The 19827-nt window shown below is 54.6% G+C and overlaps 1 protein-coding gene and 1 long non-coding RNA gene across 8 annotated transcripts in view; one reads left to right on the top strand and one right to left on the bottom strand.

Annotated features, from left to right (window-relative positions):
• The window catches only part of IQSEC1 (IQ motif and Sec7 domain ArfGEF 1), a 423845-nt gene that overhangs the window by 374448 nt on the left and 29570 nt on the right, over positions 1-19827 (bottom strand). The window lies entirely within an intron of this gene.
• Positions 2746-6221, top strand: LOC132678903 (uncharacterized). Of its 2 annotated transcripts, none has more exons than XR_013554105.2 (2): positions 2746-2800; positions 3094-6221. It is a non-coding gene; the product is annotated as an uncharacterized LOC132678903 (long non-coding RNA). The 2 variants fall into 2 exon arrangements; XR_013554104.2 differs by having other exon boundaries at positions 2765-2963.

Genomic DNA, 19827 nt, shown 5'->3' with positions numbered 1-19827 from the left:
TAATGAAACAAAGATTCTTGCCCCCTCTTGTAGCTCCCATTCTAGTAGGAAATAGTAGAAGAGAAAAAGGAAGAAGGGTAAGGCATAAGGTCACAGGGGAGACAGGGACAGATTATGCAAGGCCTGTATCCCTTTGCCCTGGTTGAAGCAGGAGTCATGGCAGGTGCTGAGCAGAGAGAAACAAGGGCTGACTTGGGTTCTCTCAGGATCTCTGTGGCTAAGAGTAGAGCAGAGAGACCTTTATAAGGCCACAATCAAGAGAGAGCTGGTGGCCCGGGAGGGGGCCGTGCAGGGGTGGGGAGGGGTCCAACTCCGGGCGGATTCTGAAAGGTGAGCCACCAAGATTCACTGACGGAAAAGATGAGTGTGTGAGGGACAGAAAGCGGTCGAGGACATTCAGAGAACTAAATAAGTTACTATGTAAACAGCAGACAGGGCAGGGCAGGCATGTGGCCAAGCCCCCAGGACACGGCAGGAAAATATTCACGGGGTGCCTGCTTTGTGCCAGACTCTCTGCTACATGAAGCCCTGAAGAATTCGGACAGCTCCCGTCCGGAGGCGAAGGGCAGTCTTCTGAGCCGGCCGTGCTGGGCCCAGCTCCAAGTGCAGGCCTGGAGGGGTGAGACCAGAGGCCAGGCAGGCCAAGTCAATGGCCACGGGGACTCTCGAAGGTGGCCTTTCACAGGAAGGAGTCCACACATTGGGAACAGGAGGGGTCACAGGCCCAGCTGGAAGCTGTGTGGGCACAAGTGTTGGGCACGGTTCCCTGTGTGGCTGCGGTGGCGGCCGGGGCCTGAGGTCTGACACCTCTACCCTTCCTCTGCTCCCTGCTCCTCACCCTGGAGCCCAGCCCCAGCCTCAGCAGCCTGGCCTCAGATTCCAAAAGGGATAAAGGCCAGAAGAAGATGCTCTGACTCTGACCTTCATGACCTTCCCTGTGTGCCTACAGCCGGGCTCCCCTCATTCTCCGGGTAGGGCTGGTACTCACCTCCCGACTGGCCGCAGTGACTCGGCGGCTGTAGCAGGAGCCATGATGTCCTCATCCGCGAGCCCCACACAGCCTGGATCCCACTACTAAATGACCTTAGAGGGCCACCTTTTCCGCTCCTGGACTTCCTGAGTGTCCCAGACCCCGTCTCCTGGGCACAAGCTGATATTTCCATGCCATCTGCTAAGAAGTTCAGAGTTGCTTTTTCATCGTAAGGCTTGCAGGATCACACTGGTGTGAGAACTTGCCAGAAGCTGCAAGTTCATGAAAGGTCCCCATTCAACAGACAGGAAACAGAGGAGCAGAGAGAAGGACAGATTCTGCAAAGGGCTTGGTGGGCTGGAACCTGAGCTGGGCCCACCTCTCCCTCCAAACGGCTGGCCTCTCACTGGTCAAGCTCTCACATTTGGAAAAAGAATGTGGAGAACGTGCTTGTCACAGCCCTGAGCCCAGCTGTGTGGCCACGGGCAACTCACTGTGCTTCTCAGAGGCACTCTTTCTCATCCCTACGCTGCAGACAATAAGGACCTACCGTGCAGGTGTGGTCAGAGTGAAAGACCATGTGCGTAAAATGCTCGGTGAATAGCTGACATTAATAATTACAGCAATTAACAAAATTATAGCAGTTATTTTTATTGATTTAGTATTGAAATCTATTGCAAACTTTGAAAAGCCAAAACTATTTAAAAAAATTTTTTTAATGTTTACTTATTTTTAAAGGAGAGAGAGACAGAGTGTGAGTGGGGGAGGGGCAGAGAGAAAGGGAGACACTGAATTGGAAGCAGGCTCTAGGCTCTGAGCCGTCAGCACAGAGCCCCACGCGGGGCTCGAACCCACAAACTGCGAGATCATGACCTGAGCCGAAGTCGGACGCCCAACCGACTGAGCCACCCAGGAGCCCCCAAAAAAGCCAAAACTATTTTAACTTGCGAAGATCTTAACATCTTTAAAGAAACTGAAATCCTGTTTCAAAACATTACCAAACCCTTTGAATGGCCATACACGTGCCAAATAATTGGTTCCTGCTCCCTTCTCCCTTCCCACCTCCTCTCTCGCACCCTTGCCTCGCATACTCCAACCTCACTGAGCTATTAAGTCCTCCAAACAAGAAAACTTAAGCTCACCTCAGGGCCTTTGTACATGCTGTTCCTCTGCTTGGAACACCAGTCCCTTCACTTGATACCTGGCAATTCCTTCCCTCTCTTTCCTCAGGCTTCAGTGTAAATGCTACTTCTTCACCAAGGCCTTCCATGCTGGAAATTTCAGCCCCTCCCATCTCACTGAATTTTCTTCTTTTGGCACTTGGACAATTTCTGCTTTGTCTGAGAACTCCCCCTAAGAGCGTCTGTTTGTTTGTCTTTTTCTTTTTACCAGTAGAGCCCAGCCTGGTTCCTGACACAAGGTAGGCACACAGTTCAGAACACAGCATAAATCAATGAATCTGGGATAACAGTTGGCATTATTTGTTTCCACACACACTTACACACACACATACATACAGTCAACATAGCACGGCATGGAGTCGAGTCCCAAGTTCTAGACTGCCTAGGTTCAAATTCCCCTTTTGCCCTGAAGAGCCCTGATTAACGTAAGTTTCCTGCAAATTTTAAGGCTAGAATATTGTTTCAGTTTGCCAAGATCTCAGCATCACGATATTATACCATGACCGTATGCCGTCTGCACACGGTACAGGTGATAACGGAATCTGACACATACTAACGGCTACGCAAATGTTAACTGTCGTTAGAACTGCGGTTCTCACAGACACAGACCGTTCAGGCCCTCAGTATCTACTGAGTGTCCACGGGCCAGGTACTGCCATCACGGGGACACGGAGGTGGCAGTTCCCCTCCCAGGCCCCTCAGGGTGCGCTCGTGGTCTCCTGTGTGACAACTTAAACACCAGTGCAAGAGATGACGGAGCGACTGAGGCAGCGAGGCTGAGCTGGGCCAAGCTGCCGGGGACTGACGGTCGCGTGAGTGATTGCAGACCAGCGCAGGGGACAGCGGGGGAGATGGCGGAGGGATCGGGCAGGGGCGTCTCCGAGGAGGAGAGTCGGCAGGGGGCTCACCTTCATTGACTCATGCACCCACTCTTTTCTCAAGCTTCTGTTGCTCCAGATACCAAGCAGAGGGGCTCTGGTGCCCAACAGTGGTTGGTGGTGACAGGACAGACAGCAGAGGAGTGGCACCAGGGGTTTGGATCCTGCACTTGACCCTGGCCAGCCACGCGTTCTCAGATCTCGTCCGTGACGTGCGGATGGAATCCTTTGCCAAGGATTACACGTATTGGGCAGGACACCAGGTACAGCGATGCAGCATCGCCACCCTCTCCACCAGTGTAGACACCCCCCCTGCCCTGCAGTGAGGTCATGAGGGCCGGCAGATGGGGTCATGACTCTCGACATATTCTCCTAGTCTGCGGAGGTGATGACCCTGTGGTCTCTCCTGTGGGGCTGACTCCAGACCACCCTCCTGGCCATTCCATCATCACACCTGCCACCTGCCTGCTCCCCACAGGTCACCGCCCTGCCCAGAGACCTCCGTGCCTTGCCTCTCCCAACTGCCTTCCCGCCTGGCTCAGGAACGTGGGGATCTCACCCGTGGGTTACGACTCTCGTTACTAGCTGTGCTTGAGGCAGCCTCCCACCAGAAGGGCTGAGGCCATGGGGAGGAGGAGCGGCACAGTGGGGTGAGCCAGTGGAACCCGCTCCCAAACAGAGAGGATGGGCTGCGGGCAGGCCGCCAGGGGCGACCAGTGGAAAACACCCAATGCCTGTGTCCTCAGACCCGAGCTTTTCCCCCCAGCCAGCTGGGCACGCGGCCCATTTTCTTGGCCTCTCCGGGCCTCAGTTTCCCCCCCCCCCCCCCATCATGCAACGGTGGTGGGACTGAGGGGCTTGTGCACAACTCTCAGCCCAATCCGACTGTCTGGGATAGCAAACATTTTATGCCCCTGCTTTAATATCCTGCAAGAAAATCACAGCTGACAAAGCATGCCGGCCAAATGACTTTTTAAGAACCAGTACGGTGCCCTAACTGTACCATAAAGTAGAAATCAAAGTCAAATGATTTATGACAAAAATAATACAGGTTTTAGGAGGTCAGCACACCATGTGCCTAATATGACCCTGCTGTGGGACAAAGTAAAGAAGCAATCACATCTACGCGTGGCCGCTGCAGAGACCGTCAGGAACGGGCAGGTGTCCAACGGGGGCTCCCACACCATTCAGGGCGTTGCCAAGGCGATGTGATTTTCCGAAATCAGGAACAGCTCCCAGTCCAGATCAAAACAAAAGAAAGTACAACTTCTCACAATTTAGAGACCAGCTGTGCTCCTGGGAAAGTCGGCACTTAGGCGGAAACCAGGTGGTAGTCTCTGGGGATTAAGGGCGGATTTTTCCCTTCGTGAAGGTCTGACGGAACCTTCCAAAGTCAGAGGCATACAGGATAATTCTCTACTCTGGGGATTGCCCCACGCATTACTGTATGTCCAGCATGTCCACCCCCATGAATGTCGGTCACCCCCATCCCCTGGACAGGCAAACAGCCCTGCCAGCACCCCCGCGATGGGGGCCACCTGGCCCCTGTAGCAGGAGTCGGGTAACGGAGGCTGACGGCCACCCAAAGGCTGCTGCTCTCCCCAGAGCCCTGGGAACAGGAAGGTGAGGGGTGAAGGCAGAGGCAGGGAGACCAGTGAGGAGGCTTCGAGAATAACTCAGGTGACAAATAAAGGGGTCCTGATTGCAAGTAGTGCCGGGCAACAAGGAACTACGGGGAAGGTGCAGGGGGCTTGGGGGGATGTTAAGGACCCATAACCCAGTGGTGAGAGAGAGCGGGGGACCTGACGACTCCCTGGGGCTGGCCTGGATGAGTGGGTGGGTGAGGCAGTTACCCCGAGGAAGGCGCAGATCTGGGGAAGCGGATGCCTGGCCGTGCCTAGTGCAGCCTGCGTGCAGGTGCCGGCAGAGGGGCCCCAGACTCAAGAGACCCACAGCCCCACGCCCCCACCGGGCGCCCAGCCCATTGAGAATATGCATAAAATATCACTACTCTCCCGACCCCTGCACACTGCCCCACTGAGTAACCCTGTTCCCACGTTCCACCCTGGGGAACCTCGGCACCTGCCCCGCCCGCCAGCCCTCTCTCGCCATTTGCTGTGAGGATCTGCACCCGTGTCACCACCATCAGCCACGGGCAGGAGACCAGCCAGCCCCCGAGGGACAGGGCTTACAGAAGGGTACATGGAGGGTACTCAGCTCAGTTTCTCTCCCGCTCGCTTCCAGCCAGAGCCCGAATCCCAAACCCAGGACTGAGACGAAGCCAGAGTCCCTGGAGCCACGAGGAGGACTTTGTTCATAGGCATCAAAGCCACCCTGCTTGGCCCCAGCTCTCAGAGCCACATTTCTGGGTCTGATTACCCACAACTAAGGCTGCCCTGCCAGGGCCCTAGGGTGGGGGAGACGGAAGGCGAGAATTCCTGGGGCGAGGTACAAGAACAGGGTTCCCAAAGGGCAGAGGGGAGCAGGCTCTGGGACATTAGAGCCCAGTACAGCGGTTCCTAAAATAATTCCACAATTACTGTATGAGCCGCCCGACAATCCTACTTCTGGGTATTTATTTACCTGACTGAATCGAAAGCAGGGACCTGAAGAGAGATTTGTCCATCCACCTCCACGGCAGTGCTGTTCACAAGAGCCAAGACTGAGGGCAACCTAGGTGTCCATCGACGGACGGATAAACAAAATGTGGTCTATTCGTGCGGCGGAATATTATTACTCAGCCCTTAAAAAAAGGAAGGAAATTCCGACGTGTGCTACAATATGGATGAACCTCGTGGACACTGTACTCAGTGAAAGAAGCCAGTCCCAACAGGATGAACACTGGATGATTCCACTTGTGGGAGGCACCTGGAGTTGTCAAACTCACAGAGACAGAAAGCAGGACGGTGGTCCCCGGGACTGGTGTGGGGGAGGGGGGTGGGTTCGTGTTTAAGGGGGGACAGAGCTTCGGTTTGGGAAGATGGAAAGGTTCTGCAGATGGATGGTGGGGACAGCTGTACAATAGGAGTATACATAAAGCCCCTGAACTGGACACTTCAAAATGGCTACAATGGCCCAGCCTCTCCCCTGTCCCAGCCCCACACTGTCACCCCCTCCCCACAAAAGCTTCCTTCCTTCCTTCCACTTTCCTGACTTTTCTCTCAGCCCATCAGTAAAATCCTCAACAGATTAGCCCAGAGTAGCCTGTTGTCTTATTTTCCAGTTCTTGTCTTAAGGAATCCTTTAAAAAAAAAAAAAAAAAAAAAGCCAAGAGGCACTCAACTCCCCAGGAAAGAGCGTGGGCTCCGGGGCATACCCCTGGAGTTCAAATCCCAGCTCTGCTGCTTACAAGCTATGTGGCCTTGGGCAGGGCACTTGACCTCTCTGTGCCTCCCCTGCAAACTGGGAGTAATTCTAGTACCTAGCAACCCATACAGGGTGGCCGGGAGGGTTAAATGAGGTAAGATGTGCACAGCGTTCAGAACAGAGGCTGGCACCGGGTGAGTGCTATTTAAGGGTCTGCTGTTATTATTACTGACAACGTGAAACAGACGCTCTCTGAATGTTACTTCTAGGATCTTCAAAAAACACAAGCTTCCTCTAGCTCTTGAATACTGGGTTTATCTTAATATTAGACTTCAGAATTTGGCACAGATTGTGTGTGTGTGCCTGTGCGTGTCCCTGTGTCTATGTGTCCCCGTGCCTGTCTACAGGTGCACATATTTGCATGTGGTCTTTCTATAACCATGTTGGCAGGTGTCTTCCCAGGGAGGATGTGTCTGCCACAAGCCTGCTACCAGCAGGACAGAATTGAGACACCACACCCTGCCCCCCACCCCCCGTGCCCTTTTACACGGAGCCTGCCTTGCCTCCGAGGCCCCACGTCCTGCCCTGTATGCTGTGCTCGCCCACCACACACACACACACACACACACACGCACACACACGCACACACACGCATGCACAGAGACAGAGTACTATCGCCTCAACATGGCAGGCACCATCAGGCCCTACCTTTGCTTGTGCTGTTCTTAATGAGAACCCTTTTCTCAGTCCCCCGGAAGATCCTGACTCCCTCTCCCAGAACCACCTCCAGAGGCCCCACGGGCTACCCAGCCCTGCTCTGCCCACACCTTCCTGGCTCCGGGGCACTTCCTACACGTCCCTCCTCTGAGAATCCTCCCCACAGCCCCTCCTCCCAGGGTGGGTACCCCTCCATCCTCCACACTGTCCATCCCGCAGTGCTGTGGGGCTCCTGGAGAGACCCTGTGCTCAGGGTGGGGTGCGGGTGCCCCAGCCATGGACCGGGAGAGTTGTCCCTGCCTCTCCTGAATGGTCACAACCTCACGTGCCCTCTGCACCATGGGCCCTCCCCACCCACCCGTGCACCTGGGGCGCAGCTCCACAAGAAGGGACCCAAGACCACAGCTAAAGCTGCTCGTGGGTGTACCTCTCCGAGAGGAAGCCCACACACTTTCTCTTCCCTCCAGGAGTCCGTCCCCATCCTCCCTTCCTGGCAGCACACTGCATTTCCTCTAAATCGACTTCTCCCCTCCCTTGGTATCTTGTCCTATTGCTGGTGACACTAATTTATTCCTGCAGCTGGACTGGAGGGATTACCGCGGCGCCCCCAAACCATCCCTTCCAGGGGCTGGTCTGGCTGGGATAAAAAAAGAAAAAAACAAAAAAAACCAAAAACTCCCGGGCAAGTTGTGTCTCAGCAATGACAAGAGGTGGGGCAAAATGGCCCAGCGGGGGCCCAATACCCAAGCCACACATGCAAAATCTGCTTTTCCTTCCTTCCCTTCCCCTGCACGCACCTCACAACTCTTGTTGTGCTTGATTAAAAACAGAAAATATTAGTGTTCCTTAATTCTTTCCCGGCATTTACAACTAATGAGAAATGTATCCTATTATTTCCAGTGCTTGCAGTTTCTCACCCCATGAAAGCTAATAAATCTCTCGCGTGCTTTCCCCGACCATTGCACACGGTGTTTTTTTTGAAATGTGATTTGAGTTTGCCAGCAGTCAGCTACAAGATGTGGATTATTGCTGAGGCACTGGGAAAAGACGGGAGCGGAAGAGGCTCCGTGTGTGGATTGGGGGCTCTGGGGCCAGGCTCTGGGGAGCCGATGAGGTATACAGGCTCTGTGTATGTGTGTGCATTTGATTTTTCAGGGCTAAGATCCCCTGGGTTCTTCTGTGGGATCTGGGAGCCAGAGAAGGACTCAGAGGGCTCCCCCCATTAGAAGTAGGGCTGGGCTGCCCCTCTGCCTCAAGTATGGGGGAGGGGGTCTGGTGGGTGGCTTGGCTGGCACTCCCTCCCACCCCCTGACCCTGACCTGGCTTTCCAAGGAGGCTCCAGGGCCCAGCACCTGCATCCTGCTGTGGCCTCAGAGTGATGCACCTGTCTCCAGTGGATGCCACGGTTATGTGATCTGCCTCATTTACAGGTGCTGGTCCTGAGAGGACCTTAAGGCGCCTGTCTCCAGTGGCTCAGAAGTGGGGAGAGCCCAGATCCATCCCAAACATCCCTGCTCACAGTGGGGTCTGTGCATCCCACACCACCCCAACAGCAAAATCCCCGGATGAGACAGTCCCAGAGGACTCTCTCTGGGTACACGCCCCCTGCTCCTGGGCCTGTATCTCCAGGGTCAACCAGTATTCCAAGTTGGTCATGGGGTGATAGGGGCTGGTCGCTGCACCAGATGGGGGTGTGAAAATACGAGGAGGGGGGGATCCCGTCTAAAAGTGCCCTTCTGAGGAGAGAGGCTGTGCTGTCCACTGTAGCTGAGGCCAGCACCTCTCCTAAGGCTTGGAGTCTGCTGGTCCCTGCCTGCAGACATTAATCCAGGACCCCAAACGGCCTGTGCAGCCAAGGACCATGCTCCCTGTGCTGCTGACAAATGTCTGAGCAAGTTATTCTTATGTCTGTAAAATGTCTTCAGTCCCTGCTGCTACGGGCTGAATGTAGAGTGCTTGTTACTTGAAGGCGTGTGGCAGTAACCTCGAGAGAGGCAGGGAGGGGGGTGTGTACAACCAAGGACAACCCTGGTGGCTCTTGTCTTTACATCCTGTTCTCACACTGCCTCTCCATCCTCTGAAGCAACTGGCACATCTGAGGACATCTGAGACAGCAAGCTGGGGCAGAAGGAGCAGGGGCTTCACAGGCAGAAAGTCACTGCTGTCACTAGCCTGACCCCATGAACTTAGGAATGACCCCCTGAACTCAGGACTGACCCCATGAACTCAGGGCTGACCCCATGAACTCAGGGCTGACCCCATGAATTCAGGACTGACTCCCTGAACTCAGGACTGACCCCATGAACTCAGGACTGACTCCCTGAACTCAGGACTGACCTCCTGAACTCAGGACTGACCCCCTGAACTCAGGGCTGATCCCATGAACTCAGGAATGACTCCCTGAACTCAGGACTGACCTCCTGAACTCAGGAAACTCCTAGAAGCTTCTGCCTAACTGTCAATCTTACCTTTTAGAGACTAACGAACTGCTGGGACAGAAAAAGAAACATTTGAGGAAGACGCCTGTGCAGATGAATCAGAAAGTGCCAGAAAGTGCCTCAACCTCATTATAATGTTAAAATCCCCCTCTGAATATTCATCCTAAGCCCTAATGAAAGGAGTCTGCTTTCTCTAGTCTGGGGAGTCATGGGCTGGGGAGTCATTATCCCCTGTGATCTCCTTATTTGTACCAATAAAGTGACCTCATAAGGCAACTCTGCCTGCTGCAGTCTCTTGTCTGCAGAGACCCACTCTGGTCCCGTAACACCACCTTCTAGATGGGGGCCCTCAGCAGGAGACACAATTTCTTTATGCCTTTGCTTCCCGCCAGGTGAGGCAAACGCATCTCCCCTCCAAGGACCTGGTGAGGGTAGCCGTGACCATGCATGGAGAGCCCCGCACCGGGCTGGGCACTGCCGACATTCTCTAACTGTGGTTCTGTCGCTCCAGCTGCAGAGTTCAAGGGAGAGAGACCTCACGGCAAGTTCACAGCCAGAGAGCCGAGACATAAGCCCTCCAGAGGGGCCGGCTTGGTTTAGCAGATGAGTCCAGATCTGCAGCAGGGGGCCACAAAAGCTGATGTCTCAGGCACCCTGGCCCCCAGGGCTGTATCCTTCACAGTCTGGCCAGGCTGGACTGGAACACCTCTGACAACCCCTATCACCCAGCTTTCTAAATGAAACTGGCCACCCTGTCTGCTCAGCTGACATTTCCAGGAGCTGGGCCCCCCACCGAGGGTGGGGCCCAAGTCTGCCCTACTTTCACTCATGGGGAAACTATGGTTCCAGGTGGTTCAGGGGTACCCCAAACTTTTCCTCCCACCTCACATCACCCGGGAGGTCTGGAGAGATTTCAGAAAAGAAGAAAGCTAGTGTCCTGTGTGTTTATTAATTCACTCCACCCTCACATCAGCCCTATGTGGTGGATCCCACCTTTACCCCTATTTGTTGGACGAGGAAACCGAGGTCACAGCATGGGTGGTGCCAGGATTGGTACCCAGGCCAACTGGCTCCAGACTCAGGTTCTAAATAACCACATCACGCTTCCTCTGGAGAAGAGCTTGGTGGAGAAAGCGGAGGAGAGGGAAGCTAGGCCTCCTGAGGCCCAGGCAAATACCTTCCAAGCCTCCACTCCTCTGTGCTGTGGGCATGTGGCCCTGCTCGCACACACTCCAGTGACGGGAGGCTCACTAGCTTACAAAGGCTCTCACCCCATCTTCAGGCACTTTCAAATTGCAGAACCTTCTCCCATTAAGCCCCCTGGCAACCCACCCTCTCAAGGCAAGGACAGATCTTTTCCCTCTGCCCGTGACCGGCCCGCAAAGATGCAAACCCATGAAGGGCCCCACTCCATGCCTGGCCTGGGCTGGGAGTGGGGATACAGTGGAAGGGGTAGAGTTGCTGCCCTCAGCCCCCCGGGCTGGCTCTCTGTATCTGGTGCCTCTGGCCTCTGCCAGAAGCAGCCCATGCTGTCCCCCACCCCCCCCGGCTGGGCCTTGAATATCCTGGGGGCCTTGTGAGATGCTGTGTTGTAGATGTGACAAAATGCTCCCCAACCAGGTTTTGAGGGTTGATCTGCTTGTCCAAGGCTAAGGGCCTGGTCTGGAGGGCCCTGGGTTGGCCAGAAGCTGCCCCAGGCCTTGCTAACCACTCCTGATGCTCCTGCCCAAGCAAGAACTTCCTAATGGTGGAGGGATGTTCCACTGTGCTACCCTAGATCCTGGGTCCAGGGGTGGGGCTGCCTTATGGGAGGCCTCCCCCCTGTCCCTGTCCCTGTCCCAGAGCATGTCTGCTGTCCTCTGCTTTATGTATCCTGGTTTCACACATTTGGAGGGAGGGTTCTGCTGATAAAAATTTTTAAATATAAAAGTCTGGAAACCACTTCCATGGAAGATCCATCTGTATGGGGCAGGACAGTGCTGAGTCAAGGGTAAGCCAGAACAGTCAATAGGCTAACAGCGACTGCCCCATGGAGGGTGGCATCAGCACCCCTCACCCTCCTGTGGCTCCGGCCAGGCCCCCCATCTACATACAACTGAGTACCGCTGGCCTCCCTCACAGAGTCAGGACTCAGGGACCAAATGCAAAACATTCCCCATTCTGAATTTTTCCTCCAACAGTCTTTGTTTACCCCTTCGGTCATCGGCCACCAATCATCTCTGAGTGAGTGCACCCAGATGACAAAATCATCCACCGAAAAACAAACATTAGGACTCGCTCTGGAACAGCTTCAGGGCCTGGCCCACCCTAGACATGGTGTCGGACTGCATGCACAGAGTCTTCTGTGGCATGATGGAAAAGGAGAGGCTTTCAAATTAGCAGAACTGCACTTGGGCCGCAGCCTTGCCCTTGGAGGTGTGTGTGCTTGGGAAAGTTGTTTAGCTCTGGGTCAGTTTCGTCATCTGTAAAATGGGGTTGGTACCTACCGGAAAGTACTCTGTGGTTTCTGAGCAGATGTTTCTAACCCCAGCTCAGTTTAGTTTTAAGAGGAGGTGGGGAGCTCAACACCGGCCCCCAGAGTCAGAGGCAGCCCTGCCGTAGCTTGGCAAGCCCCCAAACGCTTCCTTAGTCACTCCCAGACCTGCCATGAGGAGCACCGACCTGTGGCTCTGCCACTCATATCCTGGTGCATCTGGGGCACCCCTGAGCTGAGAGTCCATATGCAGACGGGACAACTGTGGTTTGCAACCAGGTGGGCTTGCATCAACCCTGGCTCCCCTGTACCCTGGACCTTTCTGCACCTACCCCTGCTCATCTGGAAAACCAGCTACCCACCTGCCTCAGGGGTCCAGGACACAGGCACTGCCCGCGACCTGCTCTCCTCTCCTGGTCCTTTCAAGACACATGTTAGAGTCTATCATGCCTCCATGCAACCACAAGGCATGCACACACCTCTCTCTCCCTCCCTCCTGCCCCGTGTTTTCCGGGGGGTAGGGCATATGCTGGCCGCACTCTCCCCTCACCCTCAGTGGGCGACTCGAGCACAGTGACTCCGTGACAACCCTTCGCCACACTCCCGATGGGCGCTCCTGCTTCTTCAGTAAGCAGCTCATTTTAAAAATGTAGTATTTTGCTTCTGCTGAGCTCATTCACGGGCTTTACTTTCCAAGACTGGACTGGAGTCTCACCTTGGGCGGATGCCAGGTTTTAACACCCACGCGTGAGGTGGGGTGCCACCGTGAAGTCATGCACAGGCAAAGAACCCTTGAAAATTCCTTAAATTACCTTCTGGGGGGGTGGGGGGAAGGGCTTATCTCCGGGCAGGTGCTGGGGCCTGACAGGAAACTTTAAATCCCCCAGCAGCGATGGGGATGGTGAAAGAAACGGAAAGTGTCCCAGTGGCCTGCGCGGTTGACTACTTCTGGATAAGTTAGGTCTCAAAACCGTCCTGCACATAAGCTGGGAGCTAGTCTCGTCCCTGCGAGAGCTCAAGAGAAAATACAGGTAAGGGCCCCTAGCACAGGCCTGGGCTCAGAGAGGTGCTTAAAATGTTTCCTAACTTGCACACTCACCTCGCGGGGCCAGGCCCTCTGCCACAGTGCCTCGGTGGCCGCCTCTTCCTGCTGCCCAGTGGCACTCACACCTCCTTGGCCAGGGGACTCATGATGACCGTGGCGTGCCAGCTTTGAGGAAGGAAGAGGTTCGGCTGCCCATGAGCAAGCTCCAGCCTGTCCGCCAAAGGCTGCCATCCGGCCAATGACCAGACGGAGGGCTGTCTGGACATCTGGAGCTTGCCGGGGGCCCCCTAAGCCACAGACTATCCCCCCCCCCACACACACACACACGCTGCCATCCAAGGCCAGCTAAGAGCTTCTTTGAGAGTGCACTTCTGACAGACCCTTCTGGAGCAATACCTTCCTCCTGTGGGTGGTTCTCGGATCCAGATGGCTGGAAGGAGGGGCTGCTGGCCTCGCACCCACCCTTGTCTCTCTGACGCTCACAGAGGCACCTGTACCCGGTGGAAGCTGAAGTCAAGCAGATGTGCTCAGCCGGGAGGTGGCTGGGGACTGACAGCTGGGCAGCCCCACTCCCCCAGCACTGGCCCCTGAGGACCTAAGACAAGTTCCAGGAACAGATCTGACCGTGCTGGGCCGGTTCACTTCCTGCAGAGGCATCCTCCTCACTGCCTGGGATAAACCAACGTGGATGGTCCCCTTACCCTCCAGTCTCCCTCCTAGAAGTGTCTGGATCTGTAGCTGTTCTCTGGGCGTTCTCTAGACTTCTGGGGAGGCAGCTCGGCAGAGCGGGACGTAGCCACGGGCACCGGGGTTCCTTTCTGCTGCTTCTCCATCCTCATCATCCCTCTGGGCCTGGGCTTCCTTGTCTGCCGAGGAGGCCTCGCAGGCCACACTTGCAGATTCAAATTCAATGACACGTGACATCCTTTCATTTGCTCTGCACACATCTGTGCTTGTGTGTGCTCTGTGCCAGGCACTGTTCCAGGTGCCGGGGATACAGCGGTGAGCCAGGCAAAAGGTGGCCCTGCTTTGTGACCGGAGACCAGCCCCCAGCCTGTCTGACTCTGCAATATGCTGTTGCTTTCTTAAAAAGCAGCTGATTTTCAACCCTCTGCCAACTGCAGACCCCAGCTTCACACACCACTGATGTCTCCTGAGAACCTCGCTGGGGACACAGCCCAGAGTCCAGAGTCTTAGGAAGCACGGTGCATCAGCTCTCTGTTGCTAAGATGCCGCTGCCCCACGAGCTGCTCCAGAACTTAGTGGCTTAAAACAGCCACTATTTGTCATCTTTCATGAGTCTACAGGCTGGCTGCGTGTCTTGGGCTCATCCCGTCGTGTGTCTGTGGTCGCCCCGTGGCTCAGTGGGAGCTGGCCAGCCCTGGATGGCTGAGGTCCCATGACCCAGAGTCAAATTCACGGAGACAGAAGTCAGGGTGGTGGGTGCCAGGCGCCAGGGAGGGGCAGTGGGGAGTTACTGCTTAACAGATATGGAGTTTTACTTCTGCAAAATGAGAAAGTTCCAGAGATGGATGGTGGTGATGGCTGCACAACACGAGTGTATTTGGTGCCCAGGACTGTATGCTTAAAAATGGTCAAGACGGTAAACTTTATGTGTATTTTGTCACAATTAAAAATAACAAAACAGGGGCACCTGGGTGGCTCAGTCAGTTAAGCGTCTGACTTCAGCTCAGGTCATGATCTCACAGTTTGGGAGTTCGAGCCCCGTGTCGGGCTCTGTGCTGACAGCTCAGAGCCTGGAGCCCGTTTCACATTCTGTGTCTCCCCCTCTCTGTGCCCCTCCCCTGCTCACGCTCTGTCTCTGTCTCTCAAAGCTAAATACACATTTAAAAAAATTAATTTTTTTTAATAAAAATAGGGGTGCCTGGGTGGCTCAGTCGGTAAGCGTCTGACTTCAGCTCAGGTCATGATCTTGCAGTTCGTGAGTTTGAGCCACACATCAGGCTCTGTGCTGACAGCTCGAAGCCTGGAGCCTGCTTCAGATTCTGTGTGTCCTTCTCTCTTTGCCCCTTCCCCACTCATGCTTTGTTTCTCTCTCTCTCTCTCTCTCTCTCTCTCTCTCAAAAATAAACATTAACAAATTAAAAAAAACAACAACTGATATAGTAGTCCAAATAGATAGAGCAAAGATCGTGATGGCGGTTTTCAGAAGCCTCTTAGTACAGACATCACCCCTATCCTATGAAAGTCAGTGCACTAACTCAGAGAGGCCCGCTCCAGCATGGCCAGCCCACGTGCAGTCACAGGCCACACCCCCTAGGGTGTGCCCCAGCTCTCTGCACCTGCAGTCAAGTCCAGAGGCATTGCTAGTTAGCACAAGGCACGTTCAGGATCAGGGGCTCGCAGATGAAGCCAGCGGCTTACTAACCAGCATGGCTGCAGTGGGAACAGGCTCAAGCTGCACCAGGGGTGGTATTCCCAGAGAATCCTGCAGACGCACTGCCCTCCCATACATGAAAGGGTATGAACAGCCAGCAAGCTGTGTCCTTGTGGGGAACGGGGGTACCCAGCTGGGTCCGTACACAGACCTGGCTCTGACGGGCGAATGGAGAGGATTCTCCCTGTTCTGCTGACCTGGGCTGTGACCGATCACCGAATCCTTTCCCTGGAACACTGACCTGCTTGCCTTCGGTGAGCCTTTCAGGTAAGGAGGTTCCACGCGCCCAAAAGGACTTCTTGAGCTTTCACGGTGGGCTGAGTGACTCGTGATGCCTCCTTGCAGCAGAATTTGGTCTAACACCCACTAGTGAAGTCTGCGGAGGGGCCTGCTAACTCAGCCTTGACCTCCGAAATCTACTAAAAATTACCGAATAAATCTGTCTGCCCCAACTGGCTTTGCCCGGGGTCCCACACCCCACCCCCCAGACGCCCCAAGGGTGCCCTGGGACTCCATTCCATTCTCTCGGATAACATGACCACCTGATGGCTTGTCCTTGTCACCTCCTCCACTGGCTGCAGCCCCTCCTCTGGTCCTCACAGGCCGAGTCCTCACCCTCTGTCCAGGGTCAGCCCAAGGCACACACTCAGGCCCCAGGATGAACGCGGAGGTTCCTGCGGCCTCACCACCCTCCAGGGCCCCCACGAGCCATGGGTAGTAGAGGGCTCACCCGTCTCTGCCCTCACTGTGTCGAGTGACCACGGAGCACTTCTTTTCTTTCACATAAAGCTGGGCCAGATATTTATCTCCGATAATTTTCACTACATGAGCTTTTGCCCAGCAGTTAGGGGTGTCAAAACCACTTACAGTCTTCATTCCATCACATTATCCGCCTTCTCAGTTCTGTGTCAAGTGCAAATTTGATAATGAGCTTCTGTGGTCTCCGTTTGGATCTCCCAGGAGAGGCTCCAGGGCCGGGGGGGGGGGGGGGGGCGGGTTCTGGCGGCTTCCTCTGGACTGGCCCGGCCACCTCCAGAGCCACACAAGGCTCAGCCCCAGCCTTCCCGTGGAGGCATGACTGATGTGACAGCCTGGCTGAGGCCCTGGGAAAGCCACCTGCAGGGGCTGTGTCCTCCGGGTCCCAGGGCTCAAACTGACCCTGACCCTTCGGCCCAGGACCACGGCCATCTGCTTAACAGTTCTTTCCAGCATCCCACCTGAGGCCGAGGCCCAGCTCACAACAGCACGGGTGTTGATGTCCGAATGCCCCAGGTCGGGAAACAGTGCTCCCTGGAGTCACCAGGATTGGGAGGATCCCCCTCTCCATCTGCCTTTTAGAAGCACAGGAAGGGAACGCTTCAGGCTTAGAAACTGGCGCTCTTTCCAAATTCCCCACTGCTCCTCTGTGGCCGCTGGAAAGTCAGGGTGTGCACTGGTGCGGGAGCAGGGGGCTTCTCCCTCTGAACTTCTTAACGACGGCTCTCACCACATCACTGTGTGCTGAGCAAAATGGAGTTCTCCGTGGGCATTTGAGGCTGTCCTGCTCTGGCCTTCTGGCTCACCTCCCCTGCCTCCCCCCGGTGCCCAGACCCCAGGCAAACAGGCTCACATGTCTGCTCCCCAAACGTGCTCCTGACTCCCCAGTAGAATAACCACCTCTCTCTGCTGCGCTCCTCCCCACCCTCAAGGGGGCCTTTCTTGTCCCCTTATCCGGGGGGCTACAAACCACACGCCGTGACCTGCTTCCTCAGAACCCTTCTTGACCCTAGTAATGATGATGGCCAACATTTACTGAGTGATAAGTACACACCTCACTCACAGTATGTTACTCTCTACCATGACTCTATGGGTCCTTTTGTCATCTCCATATTATACACCAGGGACTGAAGCAAAGAGAGGTTAAGTGACTTGCCCGAGGTCACACAGCTGGTCAATACAGAGCTGGGGTTGGCCCCAGGTCCTCAGGCCCCAGCATCTGTACCTCTGACCCCTCTCCGCCTCCTGCCTCACGCTGGGGGCAGGTGTCTCGCTCTTCACTGAAATCACTGGTTGGGTCACAATCCCACCTCCTTCAGGGTAGGGCTTCAATGCATGGTTGTGAGAAAGGAAGGGTGAAATTCCTTTGGGGAATTTCACTGAACGAAATGTACTTCATGGATATTCTCCCGTCATTGTCGTCAGTCTATCCTTGCTTCTTTCAGTCGACCACAGGACAGTGTAGAACAGTGAAGAGGAGCTCAGCTCCTGCTGTGTGACCCTAGGCAGATGACTCCACCTGTCTGGGCCTCGTTTTCCTCTTCTGAAACATGGGGTAGAAGAGCCTAGGGGATGTGGGGATGAGATGCGAGGACGCAAGCACAGAACCTGACTCGGGGGAAGCAGGACGGTCAGCACAGCCGCCTTCATTCTCTCAGGTCAGGACAAAGACCCCCAGATTTCCAGGGCAGTTCAGCTTTGGCTCCCAACAGCCTCACGGCAGCTCACCTCTCTGGGGCTGTGTCTCAGTCTGTACGGTGAGGTCCCCCTTCTGCCTCCTGCACGTCTGAAGTCTGGAGATTTTGTTTTGCCCTGTGGTAGCGTCGTATTTGCTCCTGCCATAGCTAACTAGCTCACAGCAGGCTCCACGCTGCCCCAAACATCATACAGGTAGGATATTTCCTTCTTGGCCTTTCTAGGGCTTGTCACAAGCTTTCGGGGGACAGAGCAAATAGCAGAAGGTCTGCAGATTCAAAGAAGACAAGCCAGGTCCCCCCAGTTTGTAGCAACCCTGGCGGGGATACCCCACTTGCCAGCCACCATCATGGCTTGCCTGGATTACCACAGTGGCCCTCATTCGTCTCCTGCCCTCCACCCTCATGCCCTTTGGTCTCTCCTCACACAGCATCCAGGGAAGTCTAGATCCAGATCAGGTCTCTCCTCTGCACAGACACTTCCATGGTTCCCCTTGTCTGGGAGCCCTACACAGCCCCATGTGGACTCTCCTTTGCTTGACCTCTGTGTCCTCTGCTCCACTTCTCTCCTCTCACTCACCCTCAGCCAACCAGCCTCCTCACCATCCCTCCTACATGCCGGCCTCAGGGCCTTTGCACTGGCTGTGCTCTCTGCCTGGCTCGCTCTTCCCAGAGATAGACACAGCTCACTCCTCTCTTCCTCTGGTCTTTGTTGTTCACTCTGTCCAGAATTCCAACAACATCCCACCCACCACCAGCTCTCCTTGCCCTTGCTTTCTTTTTCTCCTAATCACGTCTCTTCTCGAACACACTTAATATTACCTATATTTATCTCAGTTATTATCTGTTTCTCCCCATTGAAATGTGAGCCCACGAGGGCAGGGATTTTTGTGTTTTGTATACTGCTGTAACTGCTCAACAAACTGGAATAAGTAATGCTTAATAAATATTTCTTCAATGAACAAATGAATGATGTTTGCTGAAAAAAAACCTAAGCACTCAGGAATATTTTAAATGTTGCTGTAGTTTACAGCCAGCAAAATGCACAGGAAAACTCTGAATAGCTGTCACAGATATCATTCAGAGGACTGAAATCACAGCATTTACACACTAGCATCTGAAAGAGTGAAATATGCCAGCTCAGAGCTGGAGCCTGGCTAAGGAAGACAAAGGTCCTGATAAGGACTGCAAATGATTCTTGAATCAAGGAGCAAGGAGGCTTCACCAAGGAAGGTTGAGCAACAACTCCCCCCCCCCCACCCTCCATGCTAGAATTAGAGGCCAGGCAGGAGATTCAACAAAGGCACCCCTTCAGGGCTGAGTGCTGAGACTGTAAACTCCCAAACAGGGGGAATTCTGACCTCAGGCAGCTCAGTGTATTAAGTACAACAACAGCAACAGACAGGAACCCCAGGGCTCACTATAGGCCAGAAGCTATTCTAAGTGCTTTGCAAATATTAATTCAGTTAAGCCCTTATGGGGAAGGTACCGTGATCATCCCCCATTTTACAGATGTGGACACTGAGGCACAGAAAGATTTAGGAACTTGCCAAAGGGCACAGAAGCGAACACTATAAGTAGCAGAGCCAGCACTTGAACCCGGAATGTCTGACTCCACAGGGAGTACAAAGCCTGGCGAAGGGGCATGGCACCCACCGGGCAGCTGACTCCTCCCCGGGAGTGATCACCTCACTCCTGAACAGCACAAGATGCACATCTACCCAACTGAGCTTGGCTGGCGTTGGCCGGGAGGCGCGGCGGAGGAGGTTGGAAGGGCTCGCACCAAGGCCGAATGCAGCCTCGGTGGTACTTTATTACAAACGTCTTTCAACGCTGCCACGGAGAAAACTAAATTCAACTCTGTTTTCGTAAGAATTCCATCCATCAAAATATTAGATCAGAACAGTCAGCCTTTGATTTCGAAAATGCAAAATGCAAGAGCACACAGGGCGATAAACGTAATGATACTCT

This window comes from Panthera onca, chromosome A2 (genome assembly GCF_046562875.1).
Source record: "Panthera onca isolate mPanOnc1 chromosome A2, mPanOnc1 haplotype 2, whole genome shotgun sequence".
In the NCBI taxonomy this organism is placed as follows: Eukaryota; Metazoa; Chordata; class Mammalia; order Carnivora; family Felidae; genus Panthera; species Panthera onca.
This window is presented reverse-complemented; position numbering and strand designations above follow the sequence as displayed.